We start from the raw sequence: 15,321 nt of genomic DNA on the forward strand, positions 1-15,321 counted from the left end.
CCAGGTTCCCCGAGAAACGGCTCTTGGATGCTCTGTGCTACCAGATCCTTGCGCTCCAAATCTGCGACCGGGCACTCTACGGCTCCGTCGTCGAACTGCCAGGCTTTGTGCAGGCACGTAGCCGGGATTTTGTTTTTGGAGGGGGGGCGTTCATGACAAAATGCTCTATGAGGGGGAGGGGAGACAGGACAGGGCCGGGCCCCATGGCTTCCCCTCCCCCCTTCCCCCCCTGGCGACGTGCCTGGCTTTGTGAGTATAGAGGAAACTATGCTATAACAGAGTCTCTCGTTCATCGTGATAGCGCACTCGCAGATAAAGGTTGGTCTCCATGGAGGGAATATGAAGCAAACGAGAGAGGAATTTTTCCCGTCGGTGTTCCCTCTGCCCCCGGTGTCAAAACAGTGCAGCTGGGCCGCAGGGCGAAGTCTGCTCTTTTTTCCCCCATCCGCATAGATTTGCACCACGGAGCTCAGCCCTTTAGATCTCATCACACTACAAAGCAGTCGTTTTGATACGCGTGTTCTCGGGCAGAAGTGTTTCGACGCTCTTCGACGACCGACAACAAAGAAAAACGAGCACACCGGAGCAGGTTGCAGCGAACGCATCAACGTATACGAGCAGCGCGACCCCGCTGTCTGCAATCTATCCGTCACACAACTGAGTCACAGTCTGAATGTGCGAGCCTTTGTCAATCTCCGTTTCGCAGCCCTTTTTTATTTTTTATTTTCCTTCGGGTTTTTGTTGCGGACAGCCTGAAGCCCTCCGGAAACGCTTCATTGCCCCCAACAATGGAGCGGCGCCTACGTATAATTCTTATGGTGCTCCTCCGCGGATTTTGGCGTTGTAAACACATAAAAGCTGCGATTCCCGGATGTTTCCGTATCGCGCGTCGGCCCTGGCTCAAAGAACGTTTATCGTTCGCCAAGACGAACCACAAATGATGTAAAAGAAATTATTTCGAACTGAATTTTTTTTTTGTTTAAGCTGAAAGATTCTACCTTTATGCACGCCTGTCTTCCTGCCTGTTTTTGTTTATGGCTTTTATTTTCTTACACGATGTAAGTCAAAGAGCCACTGACGACCTAAGGAACTCTATAGGCGCGGAATGACAACGCTTCTTGCTTCAGGATTCGCTATTCGGATATCCTATCAACCGATGCCGCAATTTAATTGACTGCGAAGCAATAATTTGGTGCTGGACACTCCCAGCCTTTCTTCCGCTGTCAGTGACTGAAGTCGAAATGTCCAATTCTCTCGGAAAAGTTTCTCAAGATGAATGATGCTGCTCCGTTTGCATTTCAGTAACGAGAGTAAATCGTCTCGACGATGCCCTTCTTTTCGTATTGTAGGGAGGCCTTCTTCGCTCGAATATATCTCAACACCGTTCATTAGCTATACTCCGCGTTCCCTCTCCCATTGTGAGTGTGCGCGGGCTCTCCTCCTCTCCCCGGAAATGGGGAGAGGAGGAGACCCCGCGCACAGCTCTACTGCGCTCAAAATGAGAAAGGGAACGCGTGCCTGTACCTTCCACTACACTTCCAAGAAAAGTTGTCAAAACTGCAACGCATTGTGGACGAACCACTGAGATATAAAGAGAAAACAAAAAACAAACAACGCTGCGCAAAAAAAAAAAAAAATTATGAGGCTTCAGAATTTGTTTTGCGTCTGTCAAAGGCCGAGTAAAAGCGTCGTTATTTTTCGCGCCTGACCATATCCCGACCGTATCAGAAATGGGTCACACAACTAATACATCATTCAAAAGAGAGTCTGCAGACACTAGGGAGTTTTAGGAAACCGTTGCGGCACGATAAGCTTTTCATTGGAAGCAATCGGTATGTTTACGACAAGCACACAAGTTCCGTGAAAGCTGTTCCAGCGTAGAAACCGCAGTCCAAAAGAAGCGAATTATCTCGACATGACTCATCTGATTGCATTTAATGTTTTTATTCTTAATTCAGAAAGCGCGTGCTCTAAACAAGATGAACTGTTGTCGGCTGTTGATTAATGTTTGGCTGATATCGTGGTTATAACGGAAACTTGGCTAAGCGAAAATATCAGTAACTCTGAATTGCTGTTGAACAATTTGTACAGGATTTATCGTGGAGACAGAACAGGATGTAGGGGATGGGGAGCTCCGGCGGCGGTTAAAAACACACTGCACGTTTTAAACACCGAAGTACTGCCAGAATGTGAGACACTTTGGGTTAGAATAAAGAGGCTGTCGTCCCATGTGTTAGTCATTGCTCGTTACCAACCACCTGACTCTCTTAGCTTATCAGCCATCCTTCATCAATGCCTTGATTCACTCATACAGCTGTATCCTAAATATGTAATCATATTAACCGGTGACTTTAATTATCCCGACATTGTGTGGCCCGTTGTACCTGCTTGGATGTCGTTTGGTTTGTGGCAATGTCTTCCCGCTCACGATCATCTGGTGGGCTAGTTGGTTGATCATATTGTTGAATTAACAGCGCAAATACGACAGGAAGGAGAGATAAGGGAGACAGGATAGAGCGCTGATATGTGCAACGCATGCTTATTCTCACAAATGATTAACGAACCCACTCGCGGATCTGCAACACTTGACCTCTTTCTTACTACAAACCTCGAGTGCGTTACGGCTGTTAAACTCCTCGAGCCACTTAGTGACCATTTGTCTACTCACGTTCAATTAAACATACCGACTCCAAAGTTTTGCTCTTTAGTTAAGACAGTGTTCAGCTACCCACGAGCCGACCAAAAGGCCCTACTTCTTTACCAGTCAAGTTTCATGCTGACCTTTTTCGAAGAATTTGAAAAAAGAACTGTGGGCGAAAATTGGGATCTCATGAACACTGCGTTAATAGGTCATTGCATACATTAGATACTAGAGTTAACATCATGCCATGTGTTGAGCGCCCTTGGTTTGCTTCCCGTCTCAAACGGCTCCTGAGTAAAGAGCAAAGGTTTTACAGTCACGCAAAAATAAACAATACTCCCTCTACATGGTCAAAATATCGGGAATGCGCTTCGGCGTCTAAGTACGAAATTAAGAAGACTAAGCACAAGTATTTTTTAATCTGTTTAATCTACTGAAAACAGGTACTAAAAAATTCTGGTCGGTTATTAAACCTAAGCTAAACAAAATATCCCAAGCATTGTTGACCCTGATGAAAATGAAGCCTCGGAGAGAAAAGGCTGGGAAACCCTCAACTCTTTTCTTTTTTGGGTGCAATGTCTTTACTGGGGTGTTTTTTCTCTTACGGGCTAAATTGCCTCACCATACCATCACAGTAAATATGGACCACATTTTTATTACGCCACTTGGAATCGAGAAACTGATTGGTAACCTCCCTAACAACTCTGCTCCAGTTTAAGACGAGATATCAACAAAACTACTCAAAGTAACCAAAACTGTCTCTAGCATACTTCTTTGTAGGTTATTTCAACAGTTTATTGACTGTGGTGACGTCCCCTCGATTGGAATCATGCCAGACTTGCTCCGATGTACAAGAGAGGCGACAAAGACTGCCTCACTAATTACAGTCCCATTTCCTTGACTAGTGTTACAAGCAAGTTGATGGAGCAAGTTGTTTATTCAAAAATTATGAAATACATGCTTGATAACGGCTTACTTTCTGAAAACCAGCATGGTTTCCGGCGGTCCCTGGTTTGTGATACTCAGCTTTTTGAATTTGTTACCGACATCCATAAAAGCCTTTCACTTCGTACAAAAGCGCACGCCATTTTCAATGGCGTGCGCTTTTGTAACGGGGGCGTTTGACAAGGTTCCTCACCAACGATTAATACTAAAACTACGCTTGCTCCAAATTGAAAGACTCTTATCAATTGTATAGCGAACTTTCTTTTGAAGAGAACACAATACGTCGCTTTAAACTATAGCTGCTCGCCCTCAATAGTAGTAAAATCAGGAGTACCACAGGGAACCGTGCTCGGTCCTTTGTTATTTCTAATTTATGTTAATTACCTGCCGACCCACATCAAGTCAATATTTAGGCTATATGCTCATGATCGTGGCGTTTACTCAAAGGTAACGAATCACTCAGAGTGTGAGCAACTCCAGCCTGATCTAAACCACAATGAATCCTACTATGAAAGGTGTTAAACACAAATCAAAGTAAACAAAGCCAAGGATATGTCCTTTACCACCGAAAAAAAAGCACAATAGTCTTCTGCTAGCACCTTCTCGGTAACACCATAGAAAAGGTACCCAATTACAAGTATCTTGGGCTTCATCAAACCAGCAATCTCTCATGGGAAGTCATAAAACTCACATCCGCAAAGCTAACCACACATTCGGTTTTCTGCGACGAAACGTTTTCTTGCTTCAAAAAAGACAGAACGCCTGGCATACACCTCAGTTGTTCGACGCCAACTGGAGTATGGCTCATCCGTTTAGAATCTCCATCAGTTATTCTTAAAAGAAAGGTTAGGGGCTGTTCCAAACCGTGCCGTACAAGTTATTCACAACAACTATAACATTACAACTAGCGTCAACATACTTAAAACGCAACTTGAACCCCCCCCCCCCCCGTCCCTTTTTCTAGAAATACACAGAACCGTATCCGCCTTAACCATATTGAACTAGTCTTGCTACCACATCTCTTTCCAGAATAACTTCTGCTGCACACCCGCACCACATATCTCGCTTTGCCTAGACAATTCTTGCCAACTGCTTTCATCTATTCCTGGGACTAATACATTTAAATTCCCCCCTTGCAGCTTTCTATCAACAATTGGAACAAACAAACTATCCGACTCAATAGTAATAATATATGATATTTCACGGGAAGCACTTGCCACCTTTTACGACCTATAGCCCACTTTTTTTAATAGTTATTTTTTGTTTTGTCTTTCTTTCATTTAGCCAATGTGCCATACCTATACCAAAGACTGCATGCCTCCCCCCCCCCCCCCCCCCCCGCCCTTTATGTAAAGCCCACATGGCATTTAAGGGATTAAATAAATTAAATTAAATGATATTGCACACATCTTGGTCCAGCTTCGCTGTTTGCGTTGAAAGCTACTTTCGAACGCACAGGTATGTATGCCCCTGTAGAAATATGCCGTTCAAGAAACATCCACCGTCGATTTTAAGGGGGAACTGAAAATTTTCTTTCGTGCTACACTTTACGCCTGGCATACGCGGTAGCCATACAAAAGGCAGTCTGTAGAAACTGTCTGAGGCGGGTCTCTTTCTTGTATGACAATTCCGTTATTTTGGTTATATAAGACCTGTCGGGTTCGCACCGTGCATACGTTTGAGGCAAACATGCTCCTTCATGCTTGAGGCCTGTATACTGATAATTCTGTCATATGTAGAAAACGCCGAGTTGTTGTTACTTGCACATGACATTAAGCTTTTTGTGAATGTTTATACTGTTGTCGACTACAAATCTTTACAGAATAATGTGTCGCGCACAGTTCAGTGATTTAAGGTGAACAGCCTGTCACTGAACCCTCTCAAAATAAATGTATTGTCTCATGTTCAGACGTTGTGATGCGTTGCATAACAATTATGTATTCGAAGGAACTTCAACCAAACGCATCTCTGTTGTAAGAGACCTTGGCTCGAGCATAGATAATGAGCTGACGTTTACTTCGCATGTGTCTTCTATTGTTGGCTGTGCGACAAAAGCTGTTGGGACTGATATCTTGCATCTCGAAGCGTTTTAAAAACCCTGCCCATATTATTCGTTTAATTTGTTCTCTAGTTAGGTCAAGGCTTGAATTCGGTTCTGTAGCTTGTAATTCTTTGTCAGAAACGCATAGAAGAAAAATTGGAAGTGTGTAAATACGCTTAGCACGCATCGTTTACGACCGCTATCTTCAGCGTCGCTTTTATTTTGATTACAACTTTCTTCTAGGTGAGTTCTCGCTAAGGCCATTGTTTAAAAGATGAAAAAAATGCTACTTGATTTTCTTGCACAAGATAGTACACCCATGAACGATATGAAGGTGAACTACCCTCTTCTTGTTTTTGACGCTACTAGAAGTTTTGGAACAAGCTCTGGTCCAGAAGAGGGCTAGAACGCAAAGTTTAGACCCCAAGCCACGTACCATTTGAGACATTGAGAGTTAATATAGTTTTCGGGAGCCGTAAAACAGGCAAAAAACCAGGTAAGGTGTTCACCTTCATATTGCCGGCGGGTGTACATGGAAGTATCGATGATGATTGGCTTTCACTCAATCTTAATATATGTGTACCTTCCCGTTTGGCTAGGAATCACTCTACTTTCTATGTCAATGCCATCTGCAGATATTCATTCTTGTCGCGCATGCAAACACTGTTCAATCGCTTTGACAATCCAAGCATTGAAATATTCAGCGACTTTTCTGTTTGCCGCAAGCAGTTGCAAGGGATCGCTACCTACCTGTGGTATGTGTTTTATTTGTTCTGTGTTAATTTGGCGCTTACTCGTTCTTTGTGCACCAATGTGAAGACCTTCAAGTTGTTTTTGGGCACACGAAAATACGATATTATTATTATTATTATTATTATTATTATCAGCATGTACGCAGGAAATACCGTATCTTTTTTGTAAAGTACGAGCTGTTTGACCGTGGTCTTACTCCCCCCTTCCCCTCCTCCCCCTAAAACGTTTTTGTGCTTATTTTTGTTTGATTTTGCATCTTGTGACATTGTGTCCCAATGAAGGATGCGACGTGTGAACGCGACATAACGTCCTTCACATATAGACCGCTTTTTTATTGCCGTGACGTAACAGAATGACGTAACGTAATGTAGCAACAACCCTCGATACATTACGCGGAGCCAGTAAAAGCAACACATTATCTGCACACAATACGGAAAGGTAGCCGTCTGCAACTCAAAGACTCGGTGAACGCGTTTCCGCCTTCGTGTCTTTCACCTGGCGACGTCGCTTTGTTTTCTTCTCGCTGTCACAAGGAGGATGAAATACGTTGCTCACAGCTGGGACAGTTGAACCCTCGGTATGAGTTGGCGTCCTCTTCCGACACAGTTTAAATGCCGCACATTAACTTTTGAGGTGAAATATTTTAAGGCGCGAAGCTGTAAATTATATCCGATTATTTATTTTCACTAGTCAAGCGTCGAGCCTTGTATAAAATATTGTTTTTTTTAGCGTCACGTGGAGCCTGTGACTCTGACTGCCAAACAAAGGTATTTCTTTGTATGTCATAAGACACACGGGAAAGGCTAATCCTATTCATGGGCACAAAAATGTGGAAGTTCCTCTCTAACAATCTTCGATGTTCAGATAATTTAGCGCAGATCTAAAACACTATCTTTTGCTTTCTGAAGTCACCTCCACCTTCATAACCATTTTCTAGGTTTAATGGCATCAGTGTGGCTCCTATGACTACATGAGTATTGCATATATATAGAGAGAGAGATTTTGGTTTGTAGTATTTCTATCTAGTTTCTTAACAACCTGCGCTGCTCACTGTATACGCCTCAGATACCTTAAGTTAATGAACCCAAACAAGTCAACTGGCTATGGATCCATCTGGTTTTCTAGTAACATATATATGCGTTAGTACTACTAGAACGAATTTACTTGAATTGAAGCATGAACATGCGGATTGCCCACAGTGAGAGCGAGAGAAAGAGAGAGAGAGAGAGAAATTATACTGTACGGCTGCTCCTAATTCGTAAGTGCGGGACCTGGAACGAGTTTCCGACTCGTCTGTTTATCATCCCATCTACCCCCCGCATTTAAAGCGATCCCCAAGTGGCAAAATATGACGTCACGGCAACCGGAGTGTCACGTTGTTGGATGTCCCGACCCTGGCGGTTGGTCGTGGAGGTTTCGACAGGAAGTACGAGCGAATGCGAGTGTCGCTCTCGTCACGGCGTCCCAACTCCTAGCCACCGAAGCTTCAGTGGACTGTGAAGCTGGATATAGACCTGCAGTAGAACAGGCATCTGCCGCATCTGTATACCCCCGTTGCATTGCCAAACACCAGGTTCGCGGCAGGCAAAAAAGTCCGCGGTTTTGTGACGTCACTGAAAGAAACTCAAGGACAACTTCTGGGGACGTAATTAACGCACAAGTCGAAGACGCGTCCTTAGGTACCATATTCGAAACTTAAAAAGGAATAAGGTAAAGGGTCGTAATTATACAAGAGGGGCAAAGAGATGAAGGATGTGACGGAGTCAGAGCGGCAGGAACAAAAACTGGATAGCGGAAAGCCTGAACGTAAGCCGAGCACCACGCCCTGCGTTCCGTAAGCATATGCGGAGCGAAGTTCGTCTGCTTTTTTACCCAGGGGTTGCGGTGACGTCACACAACCGAGCTCCGATTGGCTATTATCGAATGATACTGGGTAGAACCAACACCTCCTAGATAGCTTTCAAGCCTGCGCGTCACGTGACATGACGTCACGTCCGGGAGGCCGGCACGGGCGCTGATTGGCTGCGAGTGCAAACGAGCCCCACGGCGACCGCCGACGCGGCGCTCGCATCCAATGAGCGCCCCTGCAGGCCTTCGGGACGTGACGTCATGTCACGTGACGCGCAGGCTTGAAAGCTATCTAGGAGGTGTTGGTAGAACTCGAGGCAGCTAGCATTGACGTCTACCCACTATCCTTCCAACCAGAGCCAATCAAAGCTCGGCGTTTTGACGTCACTGTAACCCCTGCGCAAGAAACAGACGAACTTGCGCTCCGAATAGTCCCCTGTATTTTATAAAGTCAGAAATAACGTTGTTTAGCGCCCTTTTGGGCCTTCTTTTGGCCGAAGACCCGGTAGTCTTGTCAAGCGTAAGGAACGCGCTTGCCAACTCTCTCTGGATGAGTTCTTGTTCGGTGCCTTTCGGTGCTCCAGTGGGAAAACAAACTTAAATTCAGGCAGCGGGTTCGTGCATACCGCATCTGTAAAGTGGTTGGCGTCATCGTGTTACTAAATAACTTATTGTTTGATAGCTACTCGTCTGTACAATACTTTCCAATTAGAATCTTTATTGTATTTACTATCCTGCACATTTCGAAACGGAAAAACAAAATCCCACTCAACAATATTGCCTTTTTTCTTTTAACATTAATTGAAGATTACATTTTTAATGCTACTGGTGCCTCACTGAAAAATACTTTAGCCTAAAAGAAAGTGCGGAACTTGTAATGCGTTGGAAAGCCGACCGGCAATTTAAAACATGTTAAATAAAATAGGAGAGGACCCTCAAAACATCTTCAACTCCTCTTGGAGGTCCTGTGGCCGAGCGTATTAGCGCACGGCAGCTCGGAGCACTTGGAGCGAAACACCACGCTGCAGATATGCCAAGAAATCCTAGGTTCAACCTCTACCCCTTCCCGTCTCCATCTGGTTGGGCACCGTATATCGTGATGCGTTGGTATAAACAGTGCTGCTTGATGAACATCAGAAACCCCAGGCTAGCGGTAGTACTAGCTGCACCTGGCTATAATATCCCATCTACGATTGAGACGCCAGACGCCCATTGGAGCTGACTAACTTCCCGCCGTCTAGATATTCACACAACAAATTGCCGCAACGTTGTTGCTTTTGTAGAATAGCAGCGTATCCACTGGTGCCATAAACAGCTCGAAAGGAATCTCGCGAGCGTGCGGCAGAAAGTGTTAGCTGTCTGGTAAGTGATATGTGGCTCTCACTTCTAAACAACAAATTCCCATCTTAATGTTCGAGGACAAAGTGTATTGCATTCGCACCTGATCTGACAAACCCGAGCAAGTTATTGCAAAAAAAAAAAAAAAGAAAAGAAAAGGTTTTAGGCTGCGGGAGCGTGCGCTTACGACCTAAATTTTATTACATGCTTTCCAACCTCAATCTCACATAAAGAAAAAAAAATTAAGAACAACTTGTTGTTTGAAGCTTGTGTCAACGATTATTAGTTGTATTAACCGATATATAAAAACATTACGAACGTTTTTTTGTTTTTTTTATGACATTTGAAATACTATTTTTTTTTTTTTTTTAGTTCGGGTACCAATGCATGTCTCCAAAAAAACATATAAGGCGTGTACCTATAGTAGCTGCAGTTCGTTGATATGCCGAGTGAAGCCGGTACGTTATTTCAACCGTATGACTAGTCATGTATGAATAATAATAATAATAATAATAATAATAATAAGTATAAATGCTGGAGTTGTTTTTCTACTTAACATGTGGAACGCGAATGTAACGCTAAATTAATGCCCGCTACGCAGAGAAAGCAACAAGAACGCGAACGCGTGACAGTTTTAATGGACAAGAGGAACTCCGTAACGCGTCCGGTTTCTAAAGTATTATGGTAGCCGATATGCTTAACTTATTTTCTCCTAATGAAAAAAAAAAAGTAGTTTTATAAGATAATATGGATGTTCGCTGCGTTCTTGCGAAAACACCACGCTGGCATGTGGAACTATAGGGAAATTTTCATATTCATTGCGTAGCGGCGAAAGCACCCGACTGGGGGACTAAGTACACGAAAGCCAAATATTAGAACAGATGATGCATCCGTCACACCAAATTTCGGCACCACGGGGGCAAGATTGCTGGGTCACAGCATTCAACAGCAGATCATTACGACGAGGCGGTATTAACGAGAGTCATGTTTCATTAATACGGAAACCTCCGATTTCCCCCCCCCCCCCCCCCCTTGAAAAAAAAAAAAAAAAAAAAGAGAAGTCCACAACGTGCGTTTTTCGTAGCAATGACCAAAGATGTCCAGCTCGTTTCGAAACCACTTGTCTACATATCACGGTATCGATATTAACGATAACCGACTGGATTAACGAGACAAGAAGGCATTTACCGAGTTCGTCCCCGAAAATATTGTCTACACAGCGAGATGCCACATTAACAGTGTCAACGAGCATGCGTGTAATAACGAGACGAAAATTCACGTGTTTATCCAGCTCGTCCCCCCCCCCCCCCCCCCCCAAAAAAAAAAAAAAAGGAGGATTATTTTTCTACTGGATGTCCATATTATTGGTGTCAGCGTATAGGTTAAAGAGCTTTAGTAGACCGTTCCGATACCTCCGATAACAATACCCGATGCACCGCCGACGTTTTTGCGCATGCATCGAATCGGTATCGGGGAACTCAACTATTCGGAACGATCTACTAAAACTCCCTATTAACGAGGCATGACTCTGTGACCACCGACGTTAAATGCTTGCACGCGCACACAGATACAAACACGGAAAACAGAGGCACGGACAAGTGTCGAATGATGTCGCGACGATGGCCTCACCTGCTCCTAGGAAATCGGTCCCCGCTGCCGACGCTCGAGCACGTCGTCGCCGCAGTCTCCGAATCAGCACGCATGAACGAGTCGATGAGGACCGGTAGCCTAAACGTCGTCAGCCGTGTCCGCCCACAAAGTGGGCAGACGCACGCGATGCCGGACACCAGGAGCACCGAACTGAGCCCGGTGCCAACAAAGAGCGACACATCGGAGGGAAGCGACCAGCGGCACACCGACACAACTCCGCGACCTGGCCGGAATCGGCCTGGTTTTTTTCCCGCAGCTTCTTCGCTGAACCGAGAGCAGCGAGCACGTCTTGTCCGACGCCGCCGCCGCCGCAGACGGGACGATACCCTCGCCCTTTAACCCTCCCTCTCCCCTTCCTTCTCTCCCTCAACTTCGCCCGCCGTTGTATGATCTTCCGCTTCTTACGTGAGAGAGAAGAGGGCTGGAATACGTCCTCTCTCCTCCAGGAAAGAGTCCCAAGAACCGGATTATTGTTGTGTGTGTACGTGAACGTTTAAAAAATGCGCCGTAATTCTTGTGTTTGTTTCGAGGGGCGATGGAGGTCGGACTTGGATGAGGGGGAAGCTAGGTGAGACAGACGAAAGGGAAGGCGGAAGAGAGAGAGGAGGACGGCGGGGTGCTCGCCGCTTTTCTTGGCTCTTGAGCACCTCCCTAATTGTGCATATTATCTCTTCTTTTCCAGGCACACACACTTTCTTTTTCTCAGTGTGCAGTAGCAGTAGCAGCTGTTAAAAAACTTGATGCGGTTGTTGCCTCGTTGTCGGTTTTCCCCCCCACGGCTACCCGTTGGCAAGCTGATACGACGGATGGGGCTTTCGGGAGTTTTTGTCCCGAGTGTATGACCGGTCATCGCAGCCGGACGGTGGTGTGTGATCGTTGTCGTGACCGATTAGCTAAATTTAGAAATTAGTTCGCCAAATATAGAGGAATCCTACTGAAATTGAGCGATGATCGTGATAATGACGATAACTAATCTTGCGGGCGAATTTCCCCGTTAAGTTTAGTCCGAGAACGCTTCCCGCTAACTTCGGCATCATCATCACATCATCGTCATCGCTAAATTTCTCAAAAAGCGGCTCCCCACTAGATTTTTAAAGGAAGTTTATCGTCATCATTATCATCACCATCCTAATTTACCGGACAAATTTACCATCGCAATCGCTAAATTTAGTGGGAAGTGTTTCCCCGCTAAATTTAGCGGGAAAGTTAATTATCATCATTTAGCGAGCAAATTCATAATCATGATAATCCTCATCATCATCACGATCATAATAGCTAAACTTAGCGAGAAGCGTTTTCGCAGCTAAATCTAGCGACAGTCCTCCTTGCCGAACCACTTCATTCGGAGTATAAGCAAGAAGCCTATTAATATTTCGACACTGAATGGGTTTCATCAGTCATATCTTTGCATACAAACATCATGAAAGACCAAGCCGTCAATTTCTCCGCTAAATTTTGCGGGGAAATTGATGCCTCGCGACCAAGTCATGTGACCTGTGAGTCCCGTCCGTCTTCGCTCTTTCTCCACTCCGAATACCAAGTAGAAAAAAAAAATGTCAGTTGAGATATTAAACAGTGCGCGTCCTCACCCGTCCTGTCGGTGCTAGTCTCGCTCAGTGAGTAACGTATTTCGCGGAGGGAATTCTCGCTGCTTTTGATTGCGAGCGTAACGACTGCTGGCGCGGGTGTGTGAGTGTGTGTGTGTGCTTCTTTGTTGTGTTTGTAGAGTCATGTGTCTGACGAAATAGAAAAAAAATATATATATATATATATGACTAATGTTGGGTGAGGTGGCATAGCGCCCATTGTGAGGTCTGAAGAGGGCTTGAAATTTATTCCGTGAATCAATCAACAGAACATTGCTGCAGCTAACGAGCACTCTCAAAAGGCAAATGAGTTTATCATTCCTTCGTGTTTATTCGATGAGATGAAGAACTTGATTCCATATTTAGAAAGCGGACGTTTGGAAACACTTCTGAGGATATGAAGTGAAGTATGACGACTTGGATGGAAAAACAAAACAAATATGTGTTACAATAAAATGCGCGAGTCGTTTTAAGCAACGGGCATATTGGACGAGCTTAGTTATATATTTTTATTTATTTACAAGATACTACAAGCCTAAATTGTGACTCAAGTAGGAGTACATGTAAGGATTATACAGAGCTAGATTTCCAGATATGTACGATGCAATACAAGAGGGCGAGGGGAGCCGGTGAAAAAATTATGTATATATATAAAAAATGCAAACAAAAAGTTACACAAAACACACTAAAAATACCGGATATTACACAGTGCAAACAAAGGGGAAGGAGGGGGGTCGCGTAAAAAAATTATATATAACAGCATAAACACAAAAAATCCATGACAGCACATTACAATATTGTTAGTGTATTATTGCAAAATTATTTTAATCAATCGATCAATATTTATTTTTCCCTCGCGCTAACCAACAGTTCGAAAGCCTACTGGGTTAAGAATACACACTTGAAATGCACACTAAATAACACGCGTAAACTCTCGGGGTGCAAACTGCAAATTCGTATATAAAATATCACCGTAGAGAGTTGTGTAAAACATGGAAGCACAGAAGCATGTCGATATACCAATCAAAACGTGCATAAAAATTATTGTTCCCCAAAAGACAGGCTTGTTCTAAACATGTCGATGTCAGTAAATTGAATGTTTAAAACATGTTGGATACGCGAAGCCGGTGATTCATCTCGACTGAGGACTGGGTAAAATACTCTCAGATTTTTAGAGTTCTTTCTTGGTGGAATGAGAAAGTGAACAGCGGTATAAGGAGAGCAAGGCTGTCTATTGCATTAGGAATCAACCGATGTAAAAACTGAGCATCTCGAACAGCCTTCTTTTGCATAAAGTGCACGATGTTAGTTTGGCTAAACTCGAAGTATATTCATAAAAAAACATTTTCTACCAAAATATGTCTTAAGTGATGCGCTCAAATCGCTTTTCAATATGTTTTATAGCTTCACTCGCTTGTTCCAAAAAAAAAAAAACTGTTTTAAGGTGTTTTAGTGCATCATAGTGTTAGAATGAAGACTAGTCAAATATTATAAATACAATATGCAGTGAAGTACGGAATGCATAAATAAATACGAAAACATGCATTTAAATCAATTTGATACACAATGCAATGTACAGCGAAGTATAAGTATAGAGCATTCGTGCAAATTTACGATGAAGACAGATAATACCTATTGATGAAACCTGATTTATTATTGGGATATTAAGCGCTTAACATTTGCATTTAACTTGACGTCAATGCCTTTTCTGCTCTCGTTGAGTTGCTTAAGAGGGGGTCAATACGTTCAACGTACCTTTTGTGTTTCTAAAGATAGTTCCACCGTCTAACACTCTTTAAAAAAAAAAGGGAAAAAAAGGCGCTGACGTTTAATTTACATTCAGTTAGATTCCAAATCAACTTCATCACGGTCAAATCGCGGAAAGTTCATTATGACGCATACAACGTTCTCAGTGGAATAACCGCCCTGACAAGAATTGTTAATTGTATTTCATTTGCCATTCACCACTGTGACTAAGGATCCACTACAAACGAATAAGATTCACATACCTTATTTATACAGCGAGCTCTTTATTTAAGTGATACTACAATGAAGCATATGATCTCCTCAATGTCCATAGTCTCCGCCCCATATTTTAACATTAAGCCTGACTTTCAAATGGTGCGATTTTGCTTGCGAATACCGCGACGTCAAGCAACCGTGGAGGTACCCCCACGGATCAAGGTTATCTGGCGGGCCAGCTGGGTGAACATATTTTAATATGTGATAGCACGACACGGAGAGGTAATGTAAGGAGGGAGACAGGGAAGCTTACAACTGACGTTTGATACTATAGACAAAGAAAGACAAAAATTAAGTAGAGAGTACTATCATTAAAAAAGAAAGAAAAGAAAAGAAATTTATAGTGATTATATAAAATTAAAGATAAACCTCTTTCACCAAAACACGAAATTTTTGGAAACCATACATAAAGGTGGTTAAAAAAATCAAGGTAATTAAGTTCTTTCTGTAACAACGTCACTGGCTGGTGGAAACATCACCTCTGGACAACATGATTC

General features: G+C 43.6%; 1 protein-coding gene across 1 annotated transcript in view; it reads right to left on the minus strand.

The window, feature by feature from the left end:
* LOC120843834 (carbohydrate sulfotransferase 1) overlaps positions 1–11,528 on the minus strand; it is a 53,153-nt gene extending 41,625 nt beyond the window's left edge. The window contains exon 1 of the mRNA XM_040215279.2: positions 11,196–11,528. The gene's annotated coding sequence lies outside the window, so the exon portion shown is untranslated. The remainder of the gene's footprint in view (positions 1–11,195) is intronic.
* Positions 11,529–15,321: the final 3,793 nt, after the last annotated feature.

This window comes from Ixodes scapularis, unplaced genomic scaffold (genome assembly GCF_016920785.2).
Source record: "Ixodes scapularis isolate PalLabHiFi unplaced genomic scaffold, ASM1692078v2 PGA_scaffold8__174_contigs__length_109621045, whole genome shotgun sequence".
In the NCBI taxonomy this organism is placed as follows: domain Eukaryota; kingdom Metazoa; phylum Arthropoda; class Arachnida; order Ixodida; family Ixodidae; genus Ixodes; species Ixodes scapularis.